The following is a 17,756-nucleotide window of genomic DNA, read 5'->3' as shown; positions in this document are numbered from 1 at the left end:
CTCTACTTTCAAAACAATATACATTCTTTTATAGAAATCAAAACAACCATACGCATTCAAAATTTAATTACATATTCTGATTTTGAAATCTCAAAATTCAACTTGAGATATGACCAAAATCATCACTCTTAGATCCTTACATCTTTCACAAGCTATATTTTGACTTCAAAACTGTGTTAGAACATCAAATGTATGTTAACGATTACAATCTGTGTTCAAACCCTTCGAAAATTTCTGAAGACACTTCGAATGATGAGCGATCGAGATGATGATCCAACCACATGTTACCCACAGTTATGTACCCGAAAAACTCTTGAAACCAAAGTAAAAGTTTAAACAACGTATTCACGTCAGATTCTTTGGCATTTATTAGCAAAAATAACTTTGCGATTCCTATTCAAAGTAGCCAGTTTTGTTACAGCTCCAGCAAATCAACTTCAACTTTTCAGTCAGACTAACCTTATTATAACCTTGAGATATACACCATCGTTACCAGAGAACCTTTTACATTCCACCACATTATTAGCAGATGTACCAACAACTTCATTACCCTTTGACTTTAGCCTCTCCAAAAAGTCATTATAATTATTCATTGAAACCCCATCATTTACTCATTCGCATCTTGTAATGAGAATTGTCATACGAATCATTGGGAATTAGCAATTAGTATTTTGAAATCTCGCAGGATGTCTACGCCAACAGTTATATGTGTATATATAACGTCTATCTTCTGGACTTAATTTGAATGTGAAGTTTCTGAAAAACACTCCGAACTACGAATTGGTTCTCCGAAAATGGAAAAAAATGCTGATGAAGCAGCAAAAACTATAAACGACTTTAAACGGTAAAAGCTGGATGATAATGATGAAGTGTGCTGGCAAAGCGCAGAAAAAGAGAAGTTTTGGAACTGAAAAATAGATTGAGCAAAGTAGGAAGGAGGCTATGGACAAATTACAAAGACTGAACCTGACTTCAAAGGATCCAAATGATTCAGTACCTGTTGAAGTCATTAATGAATACCTTGCTCCTAACTCTAAACCCCTGCGGACAATATTCTTCATCATCCTCCGATATTAGAAATTCTAAAATATCATCATATCTTTCATTATAAATATCCTCCATATTTCTGAAGATATTTTCTTAATTTTTCTTATTTGAAATCATTTACCTCTTCGCGCTATCTGTATTACATCTTAAAAGAAACTACTTTAGTTTCTAAATTCTGAAACATTCAAGTATAAAATAGGAATATTTTGAAGTAATGTTGGGAACTGAAGCATGAATTAGTATAATATAATGACACTTGATCAATGTGATTATATTACAGTAAGTTATGCTGAGTTCTAAATGGAACGTGATGATTCACAGATCATAACATCATCGTGTGCCATGTTATACGACTCTTGTATTCTATTTAACCTCTAAAATATCAAGAAAATATTTCTTGATGATTCTGCGTTTTCCAAGGTATTCTAGTAATTTGACAAGTCAAGATCTTGCCATCACAATTTCCTTCCTAGAACATTAACAATGTTCATTCCGAAATTCATATCTGTGAATTCTGGACCATTACAAGCGGTGCTTAATCGCAAGAAGAAGAAACGAAAGGACAAAACTCCGAAATAGAAATTGGGGTATAAATTGCAGCAAATAAAAGAGAGCATTAACTGTGAATGATAATGATTATAGAAGACAGAAGCAGAGACTTTGAAATATAAGGGAACATATAAATCCCAACGACAAACCAGAAATTATAAACCATATATATCGATGCATATAGCAATATAAAGACACGGGAGAACTAGAAACACTATAAACCCAAGAGTATAGTAGAAGTAAATAGATTCTTCCGGCGGTAGATGAAAAAGAAGAATGACTGATATGAAAGTTAGAAGTATATCAAGAATCAGAACTGGATGGAGCATATTGATGAATACTTTAAAATATGAGTTGAGGGGAAAGAATAGAAGGTGATGAAACATGACTAGGAACTTAGAAATCAACAGATTTAACTCACACAATGGCAGAATAAGTGAATCAAACCCTCTAGTGAATAGGTTAAGTTTTTTTTTGATTAATTTAGTCAAACCACAACTAAATCAAGTGTGATTATATCAACACCTAGAGCTATTATTCACCACCTGGGTGATTTGGACTGAGAGAGAATCGGAGGAGCTCACTAGATCTGAGTGTGTGTAATAAATGAGAGGCTTAACCTAAAATGAAGAACATAAGACTTTATATACCCCTGCTGTTGACTCACCCATACGATTCATTCATCACACGTACGAGTTGGCTTCATCAGCCGTACAGGTGATCACTCACTCGTGTCTTCTCATTTAGGTTGTAATTGTGACTTAGCTCAGCATCAACCGTGCGTTTGAGCCTGTCAGTCATACTAGTGAGGCTTCACTCATACGTCTGACTAAGTCTAACATAGTCAAACATCTAAATCTCATTCCTGCAGTTCCTGTAACCACATACAAACACGGATAGGATAATAACGAGCAATCATGGTGGCCTGTAAACTGTTGTACCTGCAATGGACGTGGGTAGATGTCTAGGGACTTGCATAAAATGAATCAACATAAGGTGTGAGTTGTAAGGAAACGAAGGAGGTGAATTTATAAGAAAATCTCCGACAGAACAATTAAAATGGACGATCGCATTTAAAGCGGATCCTAATTCCCTTGATTACCGGAGAGTCAAATCTTATTAAGAAGATTTTCTTCAAATCCCTTGAAATCTGGGAATCAATCATATCTACGTCAAATGATAAGATGAATCTACACTTACTCATTTCACTCTTCTATGTTAGCTTCATTCGTACTCTTCATATAAATGGATTGTTTATCCAAATTATTTGCTGATGATAAAACTCTAATTTTCAGCCCGTATGCATCATGAAAACATACTTATTATCATTCACAACCTTTCCACTCAAATTTCGGGACGAAATTTCTTTAACGGGTAGGTACTGTGACAACCCGGAAATTCCCAACCAAATTTAAACTTTAATCTTTATATGTTTCCGACACGATAATCAATATTTGTTAAGTTAAATTACAAGAATTTTAAACTATGTTCATACATTCATTTAACCTCGACCAAGTTCCAACGATTCACGAACCATTAAACGAATATGATTATATATGTATATGTGTATATATATTATAACTTGAAACGAAAACAAAATATTAGATTAAATACTTTATATCATTGTATCTGTTTCAAAATGTTTATCAATGAAATTAGAAGATAAGATCAAATGATTGAATTATCAGATATATTGAATTATGATTACAAGTCTCTGTTGAAAGGCCCACGTTAATTTGAGAAATCTTTCCATTTTAACAATATTCGAAAAATGGTAAAGTGATTTATAAATAAGAACAAATTGTCAATCATTGAGAACTAGACAAAAGATAGTGGAAGATTGAATCTCATAAAGACTCGATTGATCTATTTAGTTTCAAACGTACAAAAACGTTTTCAGTTTAAAAAGAACTTTATTATTAAAACGTATATCACTTTTATAAATATCTAGAACCACTTTTGACAACTCATTACTTAACTAGTATAATAAAGATAACAATATTTATATTTTATTTTATTAAATATATATAATGATTTAAATTAATATTATATATATTTATACGCGTATTATACGTACATAGTTTTATACTTTTACTATACTTAAACTTTACCTTTACTTTATTTTTACTTTACTTTAACTTTAATAATTCACTTTAATAATTCATACTTTAATAATTCACTTTAATAATTCATACTTTAATAATATACTTTAATAATTCATACTTTAATAATTCACTTTAATAATTCATACTTTAATAATTCACTTTAATAATTCATACTTTAATAATTCACTTTAATAATTCAAAAATCTATTATAAATAGAATTCAATAGGTTTCATTATTTCATAGAAACTTGAAAATATTTTTCTCTAAACTCTCTCAATCGATTTACATATATATATTTACTCCGTATTATTTCAAGATATTATTAGTATACATAAAATATTACGACGGAGTGCTGTCCGAGTGATTTCGAAATTGTTTTTCGAGTAGGATAGGATTAAGGAAATTATGAGTTATAGCTATGGAGGTGATTGAGTATGGTTCATGGGTATGCTCGTGAGGTCAATATAGTGTTTATCATTTCCGTTGCGTCTACGTATCTTTTCCTGCAATATTGAATCTCAATATTGATACGTGAGTACTCATAATTTAACTTTTACATACTAATAGTGTATCCCTGACTAGTGCTCGAGTATTTAGGATTATGCATGCTTGTACTTTTGATATTGCCCTTAGACAGGTTAGGTTGAATATTGAATTAGTTACACTTGCGGTTGAGATAAGGTATAAGATATGCATGTCCTTGGAAAGCTAGCGAAAAATTAAGAACTTTTCATTTAGATATCGAATGGTTTCGATGAACGGATTAGAAGTTATAATCAATTGAATTTTCGATATTTTTATTAAAAATGATTATTATTATCGTCGTTTTTATCGTCGTTCTAGTTTTATCATATTATTATCATTATTATTATCTTTATCAATAAAAGGGATTTATCATTAAAAATTGTTATTTTTTTTATTATTACTATCGCTATTATCATTAAAGTTATAATTAGTATTATTATTATTATCTAATTATTATTATTATTATTATTATTATTATTATTATTATTATTATTATTATCATTATTAATATATATATCATTATTTAAAAATGGTTATTTTTATTATTATTATTACTATATTATCATTAAGATAATTATTATATTATCGTTAATAATGTTATAGTAACTATCATTATTAATATTAGTGTAATTAAAATAAATATTTGTAACACCTAATTATTTTGATTACTATTATTATCATTATTATGAACACGATATAAAAGACGATTAAAAGCTATTAAACGAAATGATTAGGAAATAATGAGTAAGAGTATCATGATGAAATTAAAATATTATAAGATATTGATTTAGATAAAATTATCGTTCTTATTATTTTTATCATTACTATTATTATTAAAAGTATCGTTAGTATTAAAACTATCATTTTAACAAAAATTATCATTTTAATAGAAATGTCATTGTTACTATAAAATATCATTATTATTATTATTTTAAATAGAATTATTATTGTAAAGATAATATTAAAAATTATCGTAAATATTAAAGTTATCATAATTAGAATTATCGTTTTATCATAATGTCATCTTAGTAATTATAAATATTGATATGTTTATAATAATAATTATTATTACAAAATAATACAACTTTACTTACTATCATTATAGATATTATTTTATCAAATAAATATGTGATACAAACATATTTTACTATGTGTAATAACTTACTTTAATAATACCTATCATATTATCTTTATGATATTAAATGAACCCTATAAATTTTATTACTTAATATATATAAAAGTATATTTTATTATATAAATTTAATATAAAATTTTACTTATTAATAAATAAATTATATTATTTACTCTAATAAATCTTTTAAAAATATTTAAAAATATAAAACGACGATATTTAAACTATATATTAATCATGTATAGATTTTTGGAAATTATTTTGAGTCAAATTTACCTTTATTGACTTTTGCATATTAGTCTCGAGCATTAGGATTGTGGTACACTATGACTTGACCTAATTTGTTAGACAAATATTGACCAACACATAATTATATATAATTAATTTAGGTTCGTGAATCCGAGGCCAACCTTGCACTTGTTCAATGACGTTATATGTATTTTTACTACGAAATACAGTATGGTGAGTTTCATTTGCCTTTTTACCCTTTATATTTTTGGGACTGAGAATACATGCGCTTTTATAAATGTTTGGCGAAATAGACACAAGTAATTGAAACTACATTCTATGGTTGAATTATCGAAATCGAATATGCCCCTTTTTATTAAAGTCTGGTAATCTAAGAATTAGGGAACAGACACCCTAATTGACGCGAATCCTAAAGATAGATCTATTGGGCCTAACAAACCCCATTCAAAGTACCGGATGCTTTAGTACTTCGAAATTTATATCATGTCCGAAGGAGGATCCCGGAATGATAGGGGATATTCTTATATGTATCTAGTTAATGTCGGTTACCAGGTGTTCACCATATGAATGATTATTTTTGTCTCTATGCATGGGACGTATATTTATGAGAACTGGAAATGAAATTCTTGTGGCCTATTAAAATGATGGAAATAAATGATTATGATAAACTAATGAACTCACCAACCTTTTGGTTGACACTTTAAAGCATGTTTATTCTCAGGTGTTAAAGAAATCTTCCGCTGTGCATTTGCTCATTTTAAAGATATTACTTGGAGTCTTTCATAGCATATTTCGAAGAACGTTGCATTCGAGTCATTGAGTTCATCAAAGATTATTATTAAATCAATTTATAGTTGGATAGTGAATATTATGAAATGGTATGCATGCCTGTCAATTTTCGATGTAAAGAAAGTTTGTCTTTTAAAAACGAATGCAATGTTTGTAAAATGTATCATATAGAGGTCAAATACCTCGCAATGTAATCAACTATTGTGAATCGTTTATAATGTATATGAACGGGTCCTTTCAAGGTGCAGGTCGAATTTGTGCAGGTTCAGTGGGGGGTTTTTTTTTTTTACTTCTTTAATTTTTCTGTTTTTAATATATATAAAATATAAATATAACTTATTACTTTTTTATAACTTTTTCACAATAAATAAAAAATATAAACTTTTTAATTTAACTAAACTTAAAAATATATAGATATATTTTTCTTTTTCTTGTATTTTTAATATTTAAAACGTATATTTTTACAGAAATAGATTACGACTTAATAAAAATCTTTTTTTTTCTTTTTTTTATAGCGTTTTGCTTCGGCGTTGAACTTTCCCCGGCAGCGGCGCCAAAAATACTTGATGTGTGCAGAGGTGTATACGAAATAGCTATATTTTTACTAGGAAATACTATTAAATACGATACAATTTTACACAAATTATTTATTTATTTATAAAGTGGATATACCTAAACCTTGCTACAACACTTATAGGCAGTGTACCTAATCGTACAGTAGTGTAGTTTTTAGTAAGTCCGGTTCGTCCACAGGGAACTAGCCAAGTTTAACGCTATATTTTTAAAACTATATTTGTATAAATATAAATATATATATAAGTAATATTATTATTATAAAAGGGGGTTTTTACCGTTTAATGACCGGTTTGTCGATTTTAAAACTTTAGTCGCAGTTAAAACCTAATGTAAAATATTAAAAATAAAAATAACTTAATTTAAAGCGTAAAGTAAATGACAATAATTAAAGTGCGATAAATTAAAATACGATAAACAAAATGACAATAAATAAAATTGCGATAATTAAAAAGTACGATAATTAAAAATGCAATTAAGTAAAATGACAGTAAATAAAAGTTCGATGAAATATGAAATAAAGGAATTATGCTTATTTAAACTTCCATAATCATGATGTTTGACGTGTTGATTTTAGTTTATTACCATGGGTTAATTGTCCTTTGTCCTGGATTATTCAATATGTCCATCTGGTTTTTGTCCATAACAGTCCATCAGTCATAAATATAAAATGCGAGTGTCCTCGTCAAATTATCCTTATATCCGAAGTCAAATATTCCAACTAATTGGGGACTTAAACTATAATTACACCAATTTTCCTTGTATGTAATTCACCCTTGTTTTAATAAGTCCATTAACTGTTAATCCATTTCCGTGTCCGGTTAAATGAACGATTATTAGTACTTATAAATATCCCGTCCATCGTGTCCGATCGAGTGTATGTGGTTATTTATAGGTACGTCCAATTGTAATTTTTATATTAAATTAACGAACTATCATTCAATTAAACAAATATAAAGATCATTAATAGCCCATAGTCTAATTTCCACAAGTGTCGTTCTTTTGTTCAAACCCCAATTATGGTACAAAGCCCAATTACCTCGTCTTTAATATTTAGTCCAACATCATGATTACTTTAATTTAAATAAGCATAATAATAACTTAGCTACGAGACATTAATTTAAAAAGGTTGAATATAACTTACAATGATTAATAGTAGCTTAGCGTTACACGGACAGAATTTCGACTTACACACTTACTACATTCGCTAACATACTCTTATTATTATTAAATTAAAATTATAAATTATATATATATATATATATATATATATATATATATATATATATATATATATATATATATATATATATATATATATCGTAAGAGTGAGAGATAGATTAGAAAAAGGTGTGTTAAAATCGATCAGAATGCGCGACTTTTATAGGCCCACGTTACACTGTAGATCTCCGCAAGTGCTGAACTTTTATACTTTAAACCTCCGCGAGTGCGGAGGTCTGGAATCCAGCTCACCAATTGAATTAAACGTGGGCTGCTTTGATTAAAATAATATATATATATATATATATATATATATATATATATATATATATATATATATATATATATATATATATATATATATATATATATATATATATATATAATTAATTATATATAATATTATATTCTTGTGCATAGTTGACTTGTAATTTTTGGTCCATTGCGTCGCGCGCTGAAAGTTGATTCATGTCTCGGTTCCGGATTTTCGAACGCCTTTTCGTACAATTTAATATCTTGTACTTTGTGTTTCACGGCTTGTACTCTTGTAATTTTTAGACGTTTCTCATCAATAATTTGAACCACTTTGATTGTACTTTGTACTTTTTAGCATTTTGGTCGTTTGTGTCTTCAATTCGTCGAATCTGTCTTTTGTCTTCACCTTTTATTATTTAAACGAATATCACTTGTAAATAGAACAATTGCAACTAAAAGCTTGTTTTTCTTGAGGGATAATGCTATGAAATATATGTTCGTTTTTAGCATTATCACTTATAATATATAATATATTTCATTGTTCAAGTTATCATACAATTAGACGTTGGGTTCATTGAGTGAGAACTTAAACAATTATATATCATGGTATTTCTTAAGCTTCTATATCAATTTAAACAACCATTCGTTGGGCCGGTTACGTAAATTGACATAAAAGTTACAATCTAATAATTAATCATAATTTAGAAACTTTCTTACTTACATAAGAAACAATTATATCATTTAATCACAAGGATACAAACTGTTTTTGACAAGTAATATATAGTGTTTATGTGATCAATCAAATTCACACTTAGCATTCTATCTTAATACATGTTGAATTCACGAAGTTAGTGATTCATTAATTAATTTATAAATTATGATCACAAACACCATGTTTAGTTAATGTGCATATAAAATCTAAATACATGCAATTATTGTATCGGTGCAACATAATTATCAGAAGGCAAAATTCACATTCAATATCGTCATGTCGATACAAAATATAATTCAGACTCATTCAATTAATTTTAATTAATTTATTTGGATAATAATAACCTTCTGTAACCCTCTTTAATTAATATGGGGTTGTTAAGTATTATGATGAAATCGTTTTTAACCCAAAATAAAACACCCTATTTCAATTAATAATTTATTTTAAGAACAACTATTAATTAATTATATTATACTATATACTAAATATGGACAAAACCCACCAATCATACCACGCCACCTACCCCAAAAATCACTGTAGCTACTGTAGCTACCGTAGCGAAATCACTGTAGCATAAATTTTTTTTTCCTTACCACAATGGAGTATAAAAATATAAATTCATAGATAAACAAAGTTGCTCTGAAATTTTTTTTTTTTTCGCTTACCACAATGGAGTAAAAAATATAAATCTTTTGGGTTTTCCCCTACCACAATGGAGTATAAAATAAAAATCCATAGATAAACGCAGTTGCTCTGAATTTTTTTTTTTGCCACAATGGAGTATAAAATATAAATCCATAGATAAACACAGTTGCTCTGTATTTTGCAACTATAAATATACATATTATGTATATCGATATACAAACAAAAATTTGAGTCAAAAAACTATATATATATATATATATATATATATATATATATATATATATATATATATATATATATATATATATAATTTTTAAACGAACTAGATTAACTAAAATGAAGTCGTGTGGCTAAAAGGATTATACAACAGATCTAGAAAACTTCAATATTTCAAGTATTCATAACGAACTAATTTTAATTACCTAATTAGATATTAGATATTAGACATTTAGTAGATGATAAGTAAAAGAATAACAAGAAAAGAATGAGAAGGAGAATGTGGTATATGGGATGAAAGAAGGGGGAAAGAACACTGGAGAAATAAGTTAATTAATGGAAAAGTGATTTTGTTTGTATAATATATAAGACGGGTCAGCCCAGAGGCCCATTGGTGGGTTTTGAAGGTTAAAACGTTGGTTGAGTAATTGAACAAATGATTTCTTTGATTTTTCTTTAAAATATAAAATTTGGTGTACACAACAACACAACAACAAAACTCAATCTCACATGTATGGGTTATAGGAGAGGTGAGACATTGATAATCTTTCATTTATCCTTCAATAAAGAAAAGTCGTTTCTCAACCCCAAGTGAAGACCACCGGCCAATATGAAACCGAACATATACAAATATTACATACAAAATAGAAAAATTGTTTACTTTTTTAAGTATTATAAAATATTGTTATATGTTACTCCTCGGTCCAATATTAATAGTCTTTAGGTAAAAATACACAGTTTAAAACATTACATTCATTATATTATGCTTTTTAATTACTTTACCATTTAATCACTTACTTTTTACCTATATTTTTATCTTATATACAAAAGGTAATGATTATTTTTATCTATTTTTGGAAGTCGACTTATAATTTACCTTATTTTATAACCTATTTATTTATTATTGATTAAAAAAAGTATTGAAATTATATGTGTATGTGGATTTGGTCTCCGTAGCAAAGCACGGACCTCCAAACTAGTTAATATATGATTGGCGGTGACATAGTTGTCTTGGTTACAACTTAGATTCATGGATATCATTAATTTAAACAAAGTGAAATTGCTACAGTCGGTTGCTTTATGTCATCAGAACAAAATAATATTATCAAAAAACGTTCCGTCCATAGTATGATTTTAAGATTTGAAGATACGATCTTAATTTATGATTCGGATTACATGTTTTTTAAATTGCTCTTGATATCACATGTTGATTAATTCATAATAACATACAGGAGCAACATGTAATCACAAAATTAATGATATGAACATTAAAGAGAAACTTACTTGATGGAACAATCGATTGAACATTAGAGTTTGATGATAAAGCCATTAGGGTTAATCAATTCCGGTAGTAAAGCCAATAATCCAATGGAGGGATTTTTATCTCTTAGAATTATGGTATTCTTCAGAGAAAAATAAATTGGCAGAATACTGGAAAATGAACCACGCCCTAATTCTTATAATTATGACAGTTATGACAGTTATTTCTATTAAATAACTGTCAATTATCATTTAGGGGTAATAATTGTCATTTAGGCAAATATTAGGGGATAAAGTGTCAAATGGTAAAAGTCCATTTAATATGGACGTATCTAATAGTGGCGTTATGTAAAAAAGGTTCAGTAGTCCACGCTATTGTTTTGTAACTTTTGAAGAGGAAGTGAGGTTGAATGAAAAAAAAAATAAATCATTTAATGTTAAAATTATCTATCAACCCTCCACCATTTTCTCTTAACTTTTTTCCTAAATTATATCCATCCATAACATCTATAAAACAATATTATATTTTTTGTTTATACATATAAAAGGTTAATACAGTAAATTTGCTTAATTTAAAGTGTTCATTCAAATAATTGATTATCAAATGGGGTATTGTTATCATTTGGATCTTGGTTCATTCAGAACATTTGAAGTATTCTAACGTTTAATCATACTATTTTATTAAACTTATACTTACATGCTAACTCAATGGTCAATTCGAGCTTCAAGATAATTGTTGTATCTAAATATACCTAAATTTCGACTAAATTTCGATTAATGATTCTAATAATAAATAAATATTTAAGAACGTGGGTTAAATTGTGGTGTGAGCGTGTGAGACATGATTTGTTAGACTTACTTTCTAGAGCAGCTTGATCTATCTCCATATATTATATACTTGCATTATATGAATGAATCTTTCTCTAATTACAACTACATTTTTCATGAGTTTCCAGTAGTTGAACCAACTACTTATTTAAAAATATATATTTTTAGATACGTGTGTGTAACAACTCTATGTAATTAACAGATATGCAGGAAATGGACGTGAAGAAAAAACCCTACTAACGCAACGGGCAGAGCTCCATCATTCTCTTGAACATCACGACACCAAGTCACCAACTACTAGATGCTCATGCCAACACTCTTTTGTAACACAATCTAGGTAAAAGTTAGCATGTAGCGTAATGCAAGTGAACTTCAACATGTAATTACTAAACACATATGTACATAGCTTTATATAAAAGATATAAAACCATTTATGCATATAGATATGCACTACAACATCATAAAACTGTGAGGATCTACTAAAAAATTCACCCCGCATACCCTACTATGCTTCTCAGGAAATGTAATTGGATAGATTAAATTGTACTTTTCATAAACGGCGTGCTGCTTGGTTCAATGATTTTATTAATAAGAATAATTTGATTGAAATTCCAATAAGTGGTCGTAAATTTACTAGAATAAGCGATGACGGTTTGAAGTTTAGTAAGATTGATCGTTTTCTTGTTTCCGATAAATTCCTCAACCTTTGGGATGACCTATCGGTTATTCCACTTGATAGGAAAGAGTCGGATCATTGCCCTCTCGTTCTTCGTGACAAGTTAGTAGATTACGGCCCGAAGTCGTTTAAGATTTTTAATGAATGGCTTAATAAAGATGGGGTTGATGAGATTGTCAAAAAAGCGTGGGAATGTAAGATTACTAGTTCTAGGGCGGATTGTAGATTTCGGGATCACCTCAAGAATGTTAAGCTTGAGTTAAAGAATTGGAGTACTAATACTTTTGGAAAAATTGATAAGGAAATATTGGATTTAAAAAATAAAGCAATCGAGTGGGAGTTAAAAGCGGAGTCGGGTTCTTTAAATGATGGTGAGAGATTGGAATGGTTGAACTCGAGAAAGAATTGGTTAGAAAAAGAAAGGGTTAAAACCAACATGTTGAAGCAAAAAATCTAGGTTCCGTTGGGCATTGGAAGGTGACGAAAACACTAAGTTCTTTCATGCGAATATCCGTAGACGGTACAAGAAATGCAATATTCGTGGACTCAATATAAATGAATCTTGGAATGAAAACCCTCAGGTTGTTAAATCTGCCATTCGGGATCACTTCTTGAAGATTTTCAGTGCTCTTGTGGGCAAGGTTGGAGATCTCGGATCTCGGGGAGATCTCGTTTGGACATTTTTTGGGAGATCTCGGCATCTCGGAAAAATCTCGGGGAGATCTCGGACGTTGACTTACGTTGAATTTTTAGTTTTATAATATAAATATATACAAATAAATCAATATATGTATATATATATATACATTACTAGATTTATGAGCCCGTGCGTTGCACGGGTACTCATCCGAAAATTTTATATAGTATATTGCAAATGTATATATGAAATAACGATATTATATAGTTTTAGAGCCCGTGCGTTGCACGGGTTGGTACCAAACAGTGCAAAAACCGTTACATACATCATTATAGTATGTACATAGCGATAATAATAAAAATTTATGAAAATATAAAAATAACCAATGGCACCAATCATATATTACAACACCACACATTAATCTTTTACATAAAGTTTAAAAAAAAGCACCTAAAGTTTTAAAAATACTCCCAAAGTTATGAGCATGTGCGTTGCACGGAGACTCTTCGTCAAGCATTATCTCACAAAGTAACTTATAACAAAGTAACTTACACATCAAATGTTATGTCATTCTTTCTGCACTTATTCGACAAACATATTAAAGCATAGTATGACTGAGTAAATTCTTTTAAAAGTAAACCGACCTGACATGCCTCATATATAACTATCTAGTAATTCTCTGATTCAAGCTCTCTCCTCATTGCAATCATTAAACCACTGGCAAATGAGAGAGAAAACGTATATCATCATTATGTGACTCATGTAGGTCAAATCTGCAATTAGTACGCTCAATGTTACATGAATTGTTCAAACCACTTCAATCAAATAATCAAACATAGCCCATGTTACTAATTTAGTTTTCAAACAAAATTAAATACGATAGTAAATTAAGAAATGAACATAGTGAAATGATGGGTCATAAGTTCATACCAGTTTTGACCCACGTATAGCAAACGATATGCTAAGGAAGGAAAAAAAATGTTGCTTGAAATCACCACAAGAATAGAGTCCATTTAATTCTCTATTTCCACCCTACTTCAATATATAGTTAGAATGTGGAGAAGATGAAGTCACAAATATCTATAAGGCGTGTTAGATATTATATACACTGAGGTATATAAGTCAGGTGTTCATTTGCATTTGTAAATAACACTTGTAGTTCCTTAGTCTCTTACTTTTGTTAAATTAGTAAAAGAACTTCAATTGTTGTTCCGGACTCAGGTGCTACTGCTTCATCAAACACTTTATCTTCTCATTATAGGTGCCTCTGCTTATCAAGGGTAATTAACATACATATAACTTAGCATCCAATCCTTCTTTTCGCAACTTAACCCATGAAGGAATAACGTAGCATAGTAACTGATCCCAAATCACCCTAGTTAGCTTAGATTTGATATCAAATTGAGTGTCGATACAATCTAGTCAAGAAACACATCAATTGTATCGTTATACGGTTATAAAGACTGGGGAGCACTTAAAATACAGTTTTAGGTTCAAGCTTAGTCAAAATAGCTAAGTGTGGCTGAAATCAAATCAAATTATAAGCATCCTGAATTGTTTTTACAATGTTAATAGGTAAGCTTTTGGTGCAGGCTGAAATAGGTTTACGGTCTTTCAAGTTATTACATGACTCATACAAATAGTTAGTGAGAGTATTATTAACAAAAATACTGTATTTATATAATCAACTAGTTTTTACAACGACTCGATTAAAGGTTTAAAACAATAAAATACACCTTGGTGACCCGCTTGTAAAATAAATATGTTAATTATACTTCGACCCATTAAAGATTTAACATTATCTGAATTGACCATGCATAAGCATACGGGTAGAAATTGACACTTAGAAAACCATGGTATAAAAAGCTTTACCTGCATAATAATTGATGCTTCAATTTGGGGACTGATTCTAAGTTGAAAGAGGAAAGTTTAAGCTCTGGTGCAACCTCACCAAGCTCCTCTGTCATTTAACACAATGAACTTAATATAAGCTTCAAGAAAAAAGAGAAAGATAATGCAAATAAATAATGTGTTAAATAGTCACATTTACCAACTTTCAAACCTGTTTGACTTATTTGACCTTTCTAGATGTAGAAACTTTAGCATTCCATAGAAATTGAAGCATCTACATCTTGAAGCATGCTAACTCGATCCATAACATCATGATCCCAATCATCCGTAGAAGGTTAAAAATTATCAGTAAAGTAAATTTTGCAATATCTTCTGGTAGTTTTCTCGAAATTTGTTCTATATCCCGGTTTCGAAATGTAAACCTACATCCGTAATCTTTAAGAGAACTGAGAGACATGAAAGACTACAGGGCCTCACTATCGTTGTAATGACACGTTAAGAAAGAAGGAAAATGCAAGCTACCATTTCCAGAACAACAACATTAGACAAATATGAAATAAATAAAAAAACCATAAAATTATGAAAATGATTACCATTCTGAACAATTGAAGCATCTCTATTATCCTATGCAACTCCAGAAATATTAACTGCAGCACAAGAAGAAACGTATGGAACAAATGAAATGCCAAAAGTAACCTATATACACTAACCACTTTCAGTATCAAGAATCCACAATCATTGCCAAAAGTAACATCAAATCATTAAACAAATGCATGCTATGAACATTTACATATAAAAATAAACTACAAATTGCAACAAAGAATAAGAGCTTCTGAAGGGGAGGGAAAAAAAATTTACTCAAAATAGAAGCCAGATTTTCTGATGTCAAAAAAAACCTACACCCAAACCAACCCAACCTAACCCATTTGGACCTGTTTAAAAATCTGACCATTTGGACATGTTTAAAATCTGACCCAGTTGACCCATGAACCATTTCAACCCTAAACCATTTTGACCCGTACGTACTAATTTTATATTGAGCGGATAGTCATTGTCTTAATTATGAATAAATAGATTATAGAGATTATATACAAACTTACTTAAGAAGCCATTGATAGCTCAGGTTTTCCACCTCATACATAAGGTACATCAATCCTTTTAACTTATGCTTCAAAGTCTCCCTCAAAAACTTCAATTAAGGAAATCAAAAAATAAGATATAACGTTATAACTCGTAGACATTAAATTAGTTACACAAATATTAAGTAAAAAAAACTCATCATTCAATCTATTTTCGTCTCTTCAATAGCTAATTAACAAACCGCATATTAGGTAAACAGAATCTATGTAAACACAGAACAAAAGTTTAAATTAATCATAATACCTTAGCTGTTATAAAAAAAAAAAAAAAAAAAAAAAAAAAAAAAAAAAAAACTTACTCAAAATAGAAGCCAGATTTCCTGATGTCAAAAAAAAACCTACACCCAAACCAACCCAACCTAACCCATTTAGACCTGTTTAAAAATCCGACCATTTGGACATGTTTAAAATCTGACCCAGATGACCCATGAACCATTTCAACCCAAAACCATTTTGACCCGTACGTACTAATTTTATATTGAGCGGATAGTCATTGTCTTAATTATGAATAAATAGATTATAGAGATTATATACAAACTTACTTAAGAAGCCATTGATAGCTCAGGTTTTCCACCTCATACATAAGGTACATCGATACTTTTAACGTATGCTTCAAAGTCTCCCTCAAAAACTTCAATTAAGGAAATCAAAAAATAAGATATAACGTTATAACCCATAGACATTAAATTAGTTACACAAATATTAAGTAAAAAAAACTCACCATTCAATCTATTTTCGTCTCTTCAATAGCTAATTAACAACCCGCATATTAGGTAAACAGAATCTATGTAAACACAGAACAGAAGTTTAAATTAATCATAATACCTTAGCTGTTCAAAAAAAAATTAATCATAATACCTTGAATATGTAACACGAACATTCGATTGTCCTTCGAATGGTGTATACGACAAAAAACGATCAAAGCAATGAGTAACGATGTAGTAGAATGTAACTCGAAAGAAACTTACTGGTTTAAAAATTGTTCAAATTTGACTTAAATAAAAAAAAATTAGGTCTTGCAAAACTGATGTTCGTAGAGGTGTATATGAAATAGTTATATTTTTATTGCGAAATACTATTAACTATGATACAATTTTACACAAGTTATTTATTTATTGAATGGGATATACCTAAACCTTGCTACAACACTTATAGGCAGTGTACCTAATCGTAGAGTAGTATAGTTTTTAGTAAGTCCAGTTCGTTCCACAGGGAGATGGCTTATTTTACACTATATTTTAAATAACTATATTTGTACAAAATATATATAATTATATATAATAATATATAAAAGGGGGTTTACCGTTTAATGACCGGTTTGTCGATTTTAAAACTTAAGCGTAAAT

This window comes from Rutidosis leptorrhynchoides, chromosome 4 (genome assembly GCF_046630445.1).
Source record: "Rutidosis leptorrhynchoides isolate AG116_Rl617_1_P2 chromosome 4, CSIRO_AGI_Rlap_v1, whole genome shotgun sequence".
NCBI lineage: Eukaryota > Viridiplantae > Streptophyta > Magnoliopsida > Asterales > Asteraceae > Rutidosis > Rutidosis leptorrhynchoides.
The sequence above is the reverse complement of the archived record's forward strand: the minus strand, read 5'-3'. Positions refer to the sequence as shown.